This window comes from Dreissena polymorpha, chromosome 13, assembly GCF_020536995.1.
Source record: "Dreissena polymorpha isolate Duluth1 chromosome 13, UMN_Dpol_1.0, whole genome shotgun sequence".
Taxonomy (NCBI): Eukaryota; Metazoa; Mollusca; class Bivalvia; order Myida; family Dreissenidae; genus Dreissena; species Dreissena polymorpha.
This window is the reverse complement of record NC_068367.1, coordinates 28,239,055-28,252,863: the sequence shown is the minus strand read 5'-3', so window position 1 is coordinate 28,252,863 and position 13,809 is coordinate 28,239,055. Positions and strand designations below refer to the sequence as shown.

At 34.3% G+C, this 13,809-nt stretch overlaps 2 protein-coding genes across 2 annotated transcripts in view; one reads left to right on the top strand and one right to left on the bottom strand.

The window, feature by feature from the left end:
• LOC127855742 (succinate dehydrogenase cytochrome b560 subunit, mitochondrial-like) overlaps positions 1–13,809 on the bottom strand; it is a 171,179-nt gene that overhangs the window by 63,923 nt on the left and 93,447 nt on the right. The window lies entirely within an intron of this gene.
• The window catches only part of LOC127854541 (tubulin monoglutamylase TTLL4-like), a 724,238-nt gene that overhangs the window by 707,205 nt on the left and 3,224 nt on the right, over positions 1–13,809 (top strand). The window lies entirely within an intron of this gene.

The following is a 13,809-nucleotide window of genomic DNA, read 5'->3' as shown; positions in this document are numbered from 1 at the left end:
ATGGTGTATGGGATAACATGCACTGAGGGTGTATATTTTTCACGAACAAGTCAATTGAAGGTGTTAGAGATGCATTGATCCATAAGATTTAAAAGGGTAATTAACCACGGGCTTATTAAAATTAAAATGATGACATTACATTGTACCGGCTGTTTATTGTTGTATACTGTAAGCTTGCAATATTTTAAATAATGTAAACAACTTACCTTGTATTAAGTTGGCACATTGTTGTCAGGTGTAGAAACTTTTTATACTTATTTCTGTTTAGTTGCACTGGCTGAACCAAAAGAATTATGTAGTCGTTTCTAAATAATCACGAAACAACCTACTAATGCATATATGCTTGCCAGTAACTGAGTTTGTGCATTTCCATTCATTATATTATCGGCCTTGGCAAACAGCGTAGAATCAGATGAGACGCCGTGTGATGTCTGCTATTTCCATATCCACGGGTGTTTTTATGTCAAATGTTACGGTTTTTCAATAGATCGTATACTTATCTACAAAACAGCGAATTAGCGTTCACTTTACATCATTTTTAATTATGTTATTTTGTTAGTACTTTCTCGCGTTTTTTTCGAACCTGTATTGGCAGCCATTGGTCGACGCCGTCTGCTATTTCGAACGATGAAGATTTCCATATCCACTGGCGTTTTTTTATGTCAAATGTTAGTGTTTTCCAATAGATCGTATACTTATCTACAAAACAGCGAATTAGCGTTCACTTTACATCATTTCTGATGATCTTATTTTGTAAATAATTTCTGAGCGTTAATTCCTACGTTGCTATGTCGTCAGCCATTTTGACGGTTGGTTTGTTTACTTTCGGTTTCCACTACAAACGAAATTAATTGATTTGCTGCTTGCGTTTATTTATTGATTAAATAATAAATTATTAAACCCTAATAATGTAATTGTCTGAATATCATTTATATTCAAGATATTATCGGATAAATAGAATACCATTCTAATACCAGTGTGTACTTACATTTATCTCAGAAAGCCTAGCCGTGTAAACCTTTCTTTAACTCGTCGCACTCAATACGTTGAATAACACATAGATTTATGTCATGTTCATTAAAAAACCACAATGTGCACAAAAGACATGCATGTGTACTACCGATTGATATTCAAACACAATTATTACGCCTTTGTTTATCGATTAAACGCCTAACTGAATTAATAACGCGTAACGTCAGTTTCTTTGTTTCGTAGCAAGATGGAAGCTAGCCTAAGCGCTTTTCATGACGTCACGCGCGCGTGCCCTTTCCCATAAAAATATTTAAACGCAAAATACTCGAAAACTTGATTTTTCCCAGGTATAACGCCTACGCCAACAGGTAGATCGCATTCTGGTACTTATACATGTCAAATTTCAGCAAACGTGTTCGGCCAGTTTTCAAGGCGCTCAAATCGCAGTGATTTGCACCAACTTAACGAAACTTAGCCCCCTTTATCATTCGTTCGAATGAACGTCATCAATGATGACGTCCAATACATCACTCATTCCATATTAAACTAGACTTGCGACACCTTAAGGGTTTCGCGGGATGGAATGAGTGGGGCGATCATATACAATTTTCAGCTTTCCGGTAGCAAGGACCCGACAAATCTTCTGACCATATTTCATCAAGATTGGACAATAAATGTGGCCTCTAGAGTATTAACAAGGTTTTACTATACATAGCCATATAAGGAAAAATGCCCCGACCCCTGGCGGCCATGTTTTTAAACCAACCGGCATCAATTTCGAACTCGTCCAAGATATTAAAGGGATCTTTTCACGCTTTGGTAAATTGACAAAATTGAAAAAAGTTATTTCAGATTCGTAAGTTTTCGTTTTAGTTATGATATTTGTGAGGAAACAGTAATACTGAACATTAACCATGCTCTAATATAGCCATTATATACATCTTTTGACGATTTTAAAACCTAAAAATTATAAAGCGTTGCAACGCGAAACGATTGAATAATTTGGAGAGTTCTGTTTTTGTCGTTAAATTTTGTGAAACTACGAAGATTGCTTATATAAGGTATAAAATACGTCAAGAATGTGTACTCGGCGGAATAGCTCAGTAGGCTAAAGCGTTTTTACTTCAGGACTCTGGCAGGACTCCAGGGGTCACTGGTTCGAAACCTGCTTCGGGCAATGTTCTTTTCCTTTTTTTAATTTTTTTCTTGATTTTTTACTGGAGCTTTTATGATCCAAAGTTTACATTTATCAATATAAAGCATTTAATGAATAAGTTAAACAAGAGCACCGCCTTGCGGGTGCAGACCGCTCATCTATTTTCTTTTTAAAGGTGAAGGGACTCTCATTTTCAATCACAAAGGAGGGAGGAGTGGAGTGAAGAGGGGTGTATAGTGTGGGGTTGTGGACATTTATTACATTATCTTCCAAAAAAGCGAAAAAAAAAAAAATAATAAAAAAATCGGGGGGGGGGGGTATAGTGTGAGGGTGTGGTGATAATTTGTGAGATGATCTTAAAAAAAAAAAAAAAAAAAAAAAAATCAAAAAAAAAATTTGGGGGGGGGGGGGTGGGGGGGGGTGGGGTGGGGGTATAGTGTGAGGGTGTGGTGGTCATTTGTGAGATGATCTTATAAAAAAAAAAAAAAAAAAAAAAAAAAATTAGGGGGGGGGGGGAGGGGGGGGAGGGGGGGGGAGGGCACGGGGGATGGTTTGGGTGAAGTCTATTGTGGTATGTCAGGTAAGAGTAGTTTCATCAAAGTATCAATCAAATCTAATCATAAATAAAGAAGTTATGGCAATTTTAGCAAAATTTAATAATTTGACCTTGAGAGTCAAGGTCATTCAAAGGTCAAAGTAAAATTCAAGTTGCCAGGTACAGTAACCTCATGATAGCATGTAAGTATTTGAAGTTTGAAAGCAATAGCCTTGATACTTCGAGTGGATCGAAACACAAAATTTAACCATATATTAAAAGTTACTAAGTCAAAAAAGGGCCATAATTCCGTAACAATGACAACCAGAGTTATGCAACTTGTCCTTTTACTGTACCCTTATGATAGTTTGTGAGTGTTCCAAGTATGAAAGCAATATCTATGATACTTTAGGGGTAAAGTGACCAAAACATAAATCTTAACCAAATTTTCAATTTTCTAAGTATAAAGGGCCCATAATTCCGTCCAAATGCCAGTCAGAGTTACATAACTTTGCCTGCACCGTCCCCTTATGATAGTTCATAAATCTTGCAAGTATGAAAGCAATAGATACTGTAGGAATAAAGTGGACCTAAACACAAAACTTAATCAAATTTTCAATTTTCTAAGTATAAAAAGGGCACATAATTCTGTCAAAATGCCAGTCAGAGTTACATTACTTTGCCTGCACAGTCCCCTTATGATAGTTAGTAAGTGTTGCAAGTATGAAAGCAATAGCTTTGATGCTTAAGGAATAAAATGGACCTAAACACAAAACTTAACCAAAATTGTCAATTTTCTAAGTATAAAAAGGGCACATAATTCTGTCAAAATGCATGCCAGAGTTATCTAACTTTGCCTGCCCAGTCCCCTCATGATAGTAAGTAAGTGTACCAAGTTTGAATGCAATAGCATTGATACTTACTGAGAAAAGTGGAACTAAACGCAAAACTTAACCAAAATTTGCAATTTTTTAAGTATAAAAAGGGCACATAATTCTGTCAAAATGCACGCCAGAGTTATCTAACTTTGCCTGCCTAGTCCCCTCATGATAGTAAGTAAGTGTACCAAGTTTGAATGCAATAGCATTGATACTTTCTGAGAAAAGTGGACCTAAACGCAAAACTTAACCGGACGCCGACGCCAACGCCGACGCCGACGCCAAGGTGATGACAATAGCTCATAATTTTTTTTCAAAAAATAGATGAGCTAAAAAATGCCAAAATCTGTGAAAAGGCCCCTTTAATGGGATGAATATTCTGACCAAGTTTCATGAAGATTGGACAATAAATGTGGCATCTAGAGTGTAAACAAGATTTTACTATAGCCATATATAGCCATATAAGGAAAAATGCCCTGCCCCTTGGCAGCAATGTTTTTCAAGCAAAGGTTATCATTTTTTAACTAATCCAAGATATCAGTGGGACAAATCTTCTGAGCATGTTTCATGAAGATTGGAAAATAAATGTGGCCTCTAGAGTGTTAACGAGGTTTTACTATAGCCATATAAGGAAAAATGCCCCACCCCCTGGCGGCCATGTTTTTCAACCAACCGGAATCATTTTCAAACTCATCCAAGATATTATTGGGATGAATCTTCTGACCAAGTTTTATTAAGATCAAACAATAAATGTGGCCTCTAGAGTGTTAACAAGATTTTGCAATAGCCATATATAACCATATAAGGAAAAATGTCCCACCCCTTGGCAGCCATGTTTTTCAAGCAAACGTGAAAATTTTCGAACTCATCCAAGATATCATTGAAACCAATCTTCTGTACAAGTTTCATGAAGATTGGACAATAAATGTGGCCTCTAGAGAGCTAAAAAGGCAAATGTTGACGCCGCACAACGCACAACGGACGACAGACATAACGCGATCACAAAAGCTCACCATGAGCAGGTTGTGCTCAAGTGAGCTAAAAGGCGTGGGGATAATAAGCTATTTGTAGGTTTACAAGTAGCAAATCAACTCAGAGGGACTGCATTAATGGCAGGAATAAGGGTAAACCTGTTCAGAGCAAACTAACACTGCCAACAAAGCACAAGCTTTACGTGTCAGGACGCAGCACTATCAATACATTCTGCATCAGAAATTACACGACCGTAAGGATTTTAGGGACCCCAAACCTGAATTTGACAGTCTTCCACACCTTTAGCATCAAAAATATTTTTATTTGCTTGTGTACGTGATAATTTATTATATTACCTGTTTTGGCATCAACAACCTTTATCAATTGGCCCTCGGATAAGCCGCAGACATTCCGCTACCTGAAAAGTAAATATACCCAATAGAAATAGATATATAAAAAAAAAAATGCATTTATGTATTTAAAGTGTTTTTTATGAATAAAAGGAAGCGATAAAGCTAGTTATATTCATAATTTTATGAAATATAAAGGCTGGCTCAATTGAATGCCTGCTGCAATGTCCATATTGTAAATATGTCCGCCATTCCATGTTGGTGGAATGGGGCTCTGTTTAAATGATCATGCTATACGCACAAGCTATTGATGCGTAAGTGGCTCACAGAGTCCCTGGCGATGAATTCAGACATCATGTAGCACATTAATGCTAAACTATTATTCAATATGCCTTTTGATTTTAAGTCCAAAAGCAATTTAGCCCTTATTAAGCCATAATAGGTTGGGCCGTTGGGGGATCTATTTGAAATACAACTATTCCAGATAACAAAATCTGAATTCATTCATTTAATGCACATATTTTCTTCACTTTTGCTACGATATGACCATAAATCAGCTTTCCCATTCATATTTGGCACTAGCAGATGATATTTCATTGTTTACCTATGAAAGGTAAGAAGAAATTGAAGCAGCATTTTATAATATAAATTTAAAAATGCACTCAAACATGCACTTAAAAACAATTGTTATTGTAATCATATTAATTATTCTTCATTTTTCTCAATTGTATGGTTTAGAGGCTATTTTTCCTGATTTTTTGGTTTATCATGCTTATTTTCCGAAGCCAAAAGGCACTGGCTTTAACAAACTGTCTAAGCATGTACATGTACAGTCAATCTTGTATTAAGAGACCACTCAAGTGTGTAATCAAAAGCGGTCTCTTAAAAAATGGTCTCTAAATAAAAAAGGCCATTCAGGAAGAATGCTTACTTTTATAACAAAATGAAAATAAACACAAAACATAAACAATATTTTACTTATAATGTGTTTTATGTTTTCACTTATTACAAAATATCATTTATTATAAATGAATTGTGTGTACATATTTATTTGCAAAAACAACATAGAAAAGGAAATATTTTTCGCATTTTCTTTACCTCACACATTATTTTCCACGTCTTCAAGCACCTTGGCTTTACGCTTAAGAATGTTCTGAATTTGAGTTTTACCGACTCCAAACTCATAAGCGATTTTACGTGCACTTTTACTCTTTGACAATTCCAAAACCAAATTTTTTCGTTCAACGTTAACACTTTTCGTTTTAACATTTTAATTTCTGTATGTACGCTTATGGAAATCTGACTCGATTATGATACATAATGAGCTGAAAAAATTAAAACATGTCAATTGAAAACAAACAGACCTGATTGGAAAATTTATTAAGTAAATAACAATGTGATTGGCTAACAAATATCTACTAATTAGCATAATTACAAATTGGTAATGTACGGATTTCGACAGATGTTGCCAATTAATAGTTTATTTTCCGCATCTCTCAGGAAATGTTTGTCGTGTACAATGCATTGTTTCTGCACCTGTTATCTTCACTCGAGAAAAATCGGTGTTCTCTCTTAACTTTCCACATAGTAAACTATTTAAGCTGTAGACTGTGCGTAATACGTTCCTCTATTATTCAACTCAATAAATTGATACGCAGTCTACAAAAAAAACCGGTCAGAACCGGTCAACGAGAAAAAGCATAATCATAATGGTTGGTGTGAAAACAAAGCAGAGGTGTAACAGTACATCTTATCGGCTTAGATAAACAATTAACACGGATTTGTTCCTGAAAGATAAATAGATTAACCACTTTTACATCCTAGTGGTCACTTAATTCAAGATTCGGACATCAAAATACACAAAAATCAGCGGTCGCTGGTCGCGTAAGACAAAAGTCGCTTAATACAATATCAAAATATAGCGAAAAAGCTCCATGGGATTTCAAAATCGTCGCACAAGACAAAGGTCGCTTAATACAAGTGGTCGCATCCACAAGATTGACTGTACATAAATATTAAAATAGCTTTATGAGTGATTATGGGTGATAAAAATCTAACATGTAATATCATAAATCTATATTGTTTGTATTTTTCGTAAACATAATTACCCACCAGTGTGGTCAAACATATTTTTTTGTTTTTAATGACGTTGTTTCACACATTGCTGTAACCAGTGATGTTTTTCGCTTTATATTTTACAGCCTGTGCCTTATGGATTGGGAAAAAGCAAGAAAGTCCATGCAATTGGGAAAAAGTAAACATTATAATTATGATAATGATTATAAATTACAGTTTACCAATTATTTATAAATGCATGATTTCTAAAATTTATATCATAAAAGGAAAGCGCTGGGAAATTAAATTGCTGTATAATAAACTCAATAAACCAATTATTTAGTTTATTGGAAAAGTTTTGCATATTTTGGGGGAAATTTATGTCCGATGGGGAAAAATTGCTACTTTTTGCCATTGGGAAATGGCCTGTAAGAGGCTGTAATTATGGGCAGAAAAAATCACTGGTAATGTACAATCCTTATACAGAATTTAGGAGTTTTATTTACCAGTAAACTTTTTTATTTTTTTGATTCTTTAAAAAATATTTAACTGTTAAATGTAATGTGTCGGACTTGTTATTATTAAAATCTAGAGTTTTAATGAGATTACATCACACAATATAAGTATACAAATATTTAACTCACTACGCATCTGACTTGGCGTCATTAAAATCCAGAGTTAAAATGAAAATACGCCACATGAGAATCAGATAGGTATTTAATAACATCTTCGCTCTCTTGTATGGTATAAAATTACTGAGGGTGTACATCCTAGTTTAGTGGGATATTTTCAGATTTATATACTGGTATTTTACACGTCTTAAGCTTTAACTGTTACATATCGCAGATTCAAAGATGTCTGTTTCGATTCAAAGGCCATTTTACCCAGCATATCCCAGACATGATGAGTGTCCAAATTTGTGCAAACAATTTAATTAAAAGAATGAAATTTATCAGTTGTAATTACCAGCTATATAAAAAAAATTGTAGTGTTAAATTGTGGTGTTATCACCCGGAATAACCTATGTGAGAATAAGGTGGACAAATCACTGCGCTAACCAGACATCAGTACTGTCTGTCATTGATATTGCTCAGCTGTACATATTTTTATTATCTTGACAGGCCATGGACATTGCTCCGGTTTGTTAAGTTAAAGACTTATTATTATCAGGGGCAGGCAGACATTTTATAAATTAAATAGCGCATCATTACTTAGAATGCAGCTGCACAACTGCATAGGAAAACAATAAATCAGTATATTATGTCGACAACTAACTTGCATAGCAACGTCCGAAATATAAAATATCCGAATTCTATTTCAATATCTTAAATTCAAGATATAATGACGACTTAACTGTTTTACTTTAAGGAAAAAAAACAGTAAAACAATGTTTTTAATGAAAATGAGATATAGCAAACTGAATACTTATCATTTTTACTGCTTAACAACTAATTATCCAAACATTACACATTCAATCGCACGTTCCAATAAAATTATTCCCCTTGAATGTTAATGCATATTGATAGAACGAATTTATCAAACGTTATCAGGCATTTGTAATTTGAATAACATTGGATATTAAAAACGCACGTATATTAAAGATATTATCGGACAAATAGAATGCCATGTGAATACCAGTGTGTACTTACATTTATCCGACACGTCTCGGAAAGCCTCGCTGTGTAAACCTTTCCTAAACTCGTCGCACACAATAACTTAGATTTATGTCATGAATATCTAAACAACCACACTCGATCTGCACAAAAGACATGCATGTATACTTCGTATTGATATTCAAACACAATTATTACGTCGTTGTTTATAGATTTAGCGCCTAACTGTATATATATTTATTATGCCACGACAGCGCATTTACGTTGGAGACGCTGACATGATATTTTAAAGTGTTATCGGATACCCATCCGATAACAGTTTTAAGCTCCGCCCATCAATATCCGTTTTAAAACTCCGCCCATATTTGGTTTACTCAATGATTTTTTTTAGCGTTCCATGTTTTAGCCCCGCCCATTCTGAGAACTACTTTTTTGTAGGCGTGGTATGTCGCTTCTTTGATTTAAATGGAAACAAACAGCGATTCATATTTTATTCAGAAGTTAGAACATTAATAAACAATAAGTTGTTTTTTAAACAAAACTAACACTTTATTAAGTATATATCTATAGGGAAATATAAATTAAATGAGCATTAATCAATGGAAAAAAATTAAACAAATACAAATGTGCACCGCTAGCCTACCATTCATTGGCTGCAGATGAACACAATTTAAAACAGTAATGATAAACATTTAAAACGTAACACAAATATACTTAACACGTTTTAAATAAAATATGACAGATTTGATCAAGTTAAAGAAGAATTTATGACAAATATTCACTAAACATCTCGTCTAAGATTATATAAAAAAAAATTAACTAATACTTTACAAATGCTTTCCTTTTTTGTGTCATTCTTATAAAAAGCAAGGCAAACAGGTGAATAGCATACACAATGAATTAACATTGACAAAGTAAAATAATTAATACTTGATTGAGATGTTTTGCTAATGCCTGCCATGCCTAATAATACATGACAATTTCAATTTTTAAGTGTCTGAAATCAAACTTTCACAAAAAAAAAGATTCTATCTCCACAACCAAACAGGAAATTTGTGTGGTCAACCTGAAAATAAAATAAAGATTCCTTTAGAAGAAAAAACATCATCAAACATTCATTGCATAACTGCTTTAACCCTTTAAGTGCTGGAACCGAATTTTGAAGTCCTTTGCAAACAGTTTGGATCCAGATGATCCAAACTTTGCTATTCTGATAGTTATCTTTGAAAAAAATGAAGAAAATGCTTATTTTACAAATTCAGCAGACGACATTTTAGCAGACGACAAATTTTCCAGCATGCAAAGGGTTAAAAATAAAAATCCAGATATATAATTTGTATTAAAAGTGAAACTTTATAAATATAGTGACATATAGATTTATAACATGTTCAGATAAAACAATTACATAAATACTCTCAAAAAAAAATTTGTCGACAAAAAAGTATTACCTTTCCGACAAATTAATTAGATGGGTTGATGTGAAGCTGTGCCGGGATGCAGTTGGGGGGGGGGGGGGGAATATCTCGAGTTGGTTGAGAGGCAGAGAAAGACTCGGACAAGTGCAACTGACGAGGGTAGAACTGTGCCGCCAAGAATTTTGGTAGATATCATCACCCATGGAATGTGTGGTCGCAACTTTCTGCCATTAAAAGAAAAACATTTCATATTATAATAAAATAAAACAAATCCAACAGGAGATAACATTTCAAAATAGAGTGTTTTAATAACATTTTTATGGCACAACTTGAACAAATTACAACTTTAATAGACACAATATTATTAATACAAAATGAAAATGTATAAACTCCACTTTATATTAAAATAATTAAGAATTTCTTTTAACTTAAAATATTTTTATTATGGACTCGGGGCTATTTTTGCTTATTAAGGGAATATGTGTTTGTTTTCTTATTTGAGAAATTTGCGACTAAAATTTTCACAATTTAAAGAAGTTCGGGACTCAAATTTTCACAATTTAAAAAAAGTTTGCAACTCATTTTGTCACAATGTTGATCTGTGGGCGACACAATTTTGAACAGTTTTCGACACATGTTTTCAAAAAAGTTGCACAGCACGCAACTCATTTGTTCACAGTTTTCAACAGTGAATTTTTTTATGAACAGTGCGTGACTCAATTTTTTCACAATTTTGAACAGTGTGCAACTCATTTTTTTAAATTGTGAACAGTGCGCGACTCATTTTTCCACCATGTTGAATAAACAGTGCGCGACTCCTTTTTTTTCCAAATTTTGAACAGTGCGCGACTCATTTTTACAAATTTTGAACAATGCGCAACTCATGTGTTTTCACAATTTGAAGAGTTTGTGACTTATTTTTTTGTAATCTTGAATGAACAGTGCCCCACAAAATTGTCCCCCATTTTTGAACAGTGCGCAAATGATTATTCCAAATTTTGTACAGCGCGTGACATGATTTTTTCACAATTTTGAACAGTGCGCAACTCATTTTTCCACAATTTTGAATGAACAGTGCATGCTTATTTTTTTGCAAAAATTTGAACAGTGAGCAACTCATTTTACAAATTTTGTACAGCGTGTGCCTCATTTTTTCAAAATTTAATTTATGAAAAGTGTGCGACTCATTTTTCCACAATTTTGAAATCATAATGAACAGTGGCAGTGGGCAACTAATGTTTCCCACAATTTTGAACAGTGCGCGACTCATTTTTTCAAATTTTGGTACAGTGCGTGTCTCATTTTTTCACAATTTCGAACAGTGCGCAACTCATTTTCCCACAATTTTGAATAAACAGTTCGCGACAGTAGAACAACTGGCACTGATCATTGGTTCATCAGCATGAGAATGGGTGTAAAAAAATGGCACAAATAATGAAACATGTGTGTTTAAGCATGCATACATAACAATGAAACTTACCAACTATTCGGACAGGAAACATATGGTGCAGAAGCTGCGGGATTCAGCATGCTCTCCCACTGATATTATGTAGATCAGTGGTCAAACTGGCAGTCAACTTATGTTGGGATTTCCCAATTGTGAAGATATTAACCTTGGCTATCTCCAAACACAAACATGTTCATTTATTGTCAGTCAAACAGCAATTAATCCATCATGTCACCCTGACAGTCTCAAAACACGGTGCAAAACCAAAGCATTTTCGTTTCGTATAACACACAGCTGGTAACGTCGCTGAATATTGCACAAAAGCAGCTTCATTATGAAGTTCCAGCGACTCGAAATACACGTTCTCCACCCACTTTGATTTCGCACGTGAAGGCCTGTTTTTTGGGGAAAACTGTGAACATCTCACAACTAAACGTATATTAAGGAGATGGACAAGTTGAAAAATAAATCACTCTTATCACTTCCAAATTGCACACTACGTTAAAATCCCGTTCCATTTGATTATTGTATTTATTGTTTGAAATTTTCACTCTACACATTCGCTTTGAAAATAGCGGTTGGTGTGTACTCTTGGAAGTACATGTCGAATGTGTTATTGTAAAAAAATATTGGTATTGTGTTTTTAGTGCAGAAATTGTTCTTTTAAGTTTCGATTTCTCGCTTTAGTTTTTGTATTATGTGCGTTTAAATTTGATTGATTGTTGCTTACTTTCGAACTATTTTTTTATGTGTAAATATATATGCATAGACGCTAGCGGATGTAATCAGGTTGCTACTAATTTGCATATTTATCAATGAATTTAGCGGTTGTTTGTTTTTGTTTGTTTTGTGAATATTTTCTTATTTACTTTAAAATGTGGCATAATAAATAGAATATATGGTTGGTGACTTTTGATATCATGTGATATAAGACTCGTCCGATATGGCGTGTGAAAAGGCTCGGCAAGCCTCGCCTTTTCCTACGCCATATCAGACTCGTCTTATATCACATGATATCAAAAGTCACCAACCATATATTCTCTATATATTGAATTAATAACGCGTAACGTCAGTTTCTTTGTTTCGTAGCAAGATGGAAGCTAGCCTAAGCGCTTTCATGACGTGACGTCACAATGTTTATCTTTGCGCGTGTGGTTTCCCAAACAAAATATTTAAACACAAAATACTCGAAAAGTTGTTTTTTCCCAGAAATGCCGACAACGCCAACAGGTAGATCGCATTCTGGTTCATATACATGTCAAATTTCAGCAAACGTGTTCGGCCAGTTTTCAATTGACTCAAATCGCGACTATATGCCTCAGCTTAACGAAACTTAGCCCCCTTTATCATTCGTTCGAATGAACGTCATCAATGATGACGTCCAATACATCACTCATTCCATATATTGTTATGATTTTGTTTTTTTCAGTTAGCTCTTAAAAACAGTTTTCTGTCCTGCCTACATGTAATCATGGCAAAAGATCTTATTGGTTACACTGTTATATATTTGGACTACAAAACCCTTTAAAATATCTTGTATTTTTAAACAATAACTTCATGGTATTGAATTTCCTATATAATGTAGGTAATTCGACCTCACCTGACATTTTAAATGCGTAAATCTTATCTAAAACACAGTGTTGACAAAAACTATTAAATTGCCATTACCCATAGTCATCAAATTATAATTGTTATGAGACAGGTATCGGGTTACAAATCAGATGTTGTGAGATTATCGGCTAATATCACAAATGCTCCATTTGTTTCTGAGTTAAATAGACAGGTTTAAATGGGTAAAGAGGTCTGTATGTAAATTGCTGATTAGTCAGAAAAACATGTGCTCTTTACTGGACAGCTTGGGTGGTACACTAATCTAACTTACTTAATGGCTAAGATGTGATCACAAATTGGTTGGTGTAGTAATTCCCTGCGAAAGGCGGAGGGGTATAAAATTTGCATTGTCCGTCAGTCTGTCCGTCGGTCACAAAACTTGTACCGTATATCAAAGGATTTGCACCCATTCATTAACAAAATTTATTTGGCAGGGGATATCATTTCAACAAATTTGCTTGTTTACTTTAGGATTTGATGGAAGTATTTTGTTACACCTAAACCTAAGGCTTATCAAGAAATTAAAACCATATCCTGGGTAAAGCTAGTAATTGTTGTATTTGAGAAAATCTTGAGAATTCTCACCAATGGGGGGATCAAAGCCATAGTCTCCAGATCGCTAGGGGGACACTATATCCACTATGCCAATTCTCTATAATTAACAATGCATATTAACAGGGCCTTAGTTTCTTGATTTTGGGAAAGGACCTGGCCTTCCATTTTTGGGAACAAATTATCGACAAAACTGAGAAAGTGGAAAATTTTCCAAAAGTAAACTTAAAAATTGGGGAATATTGCATCATTT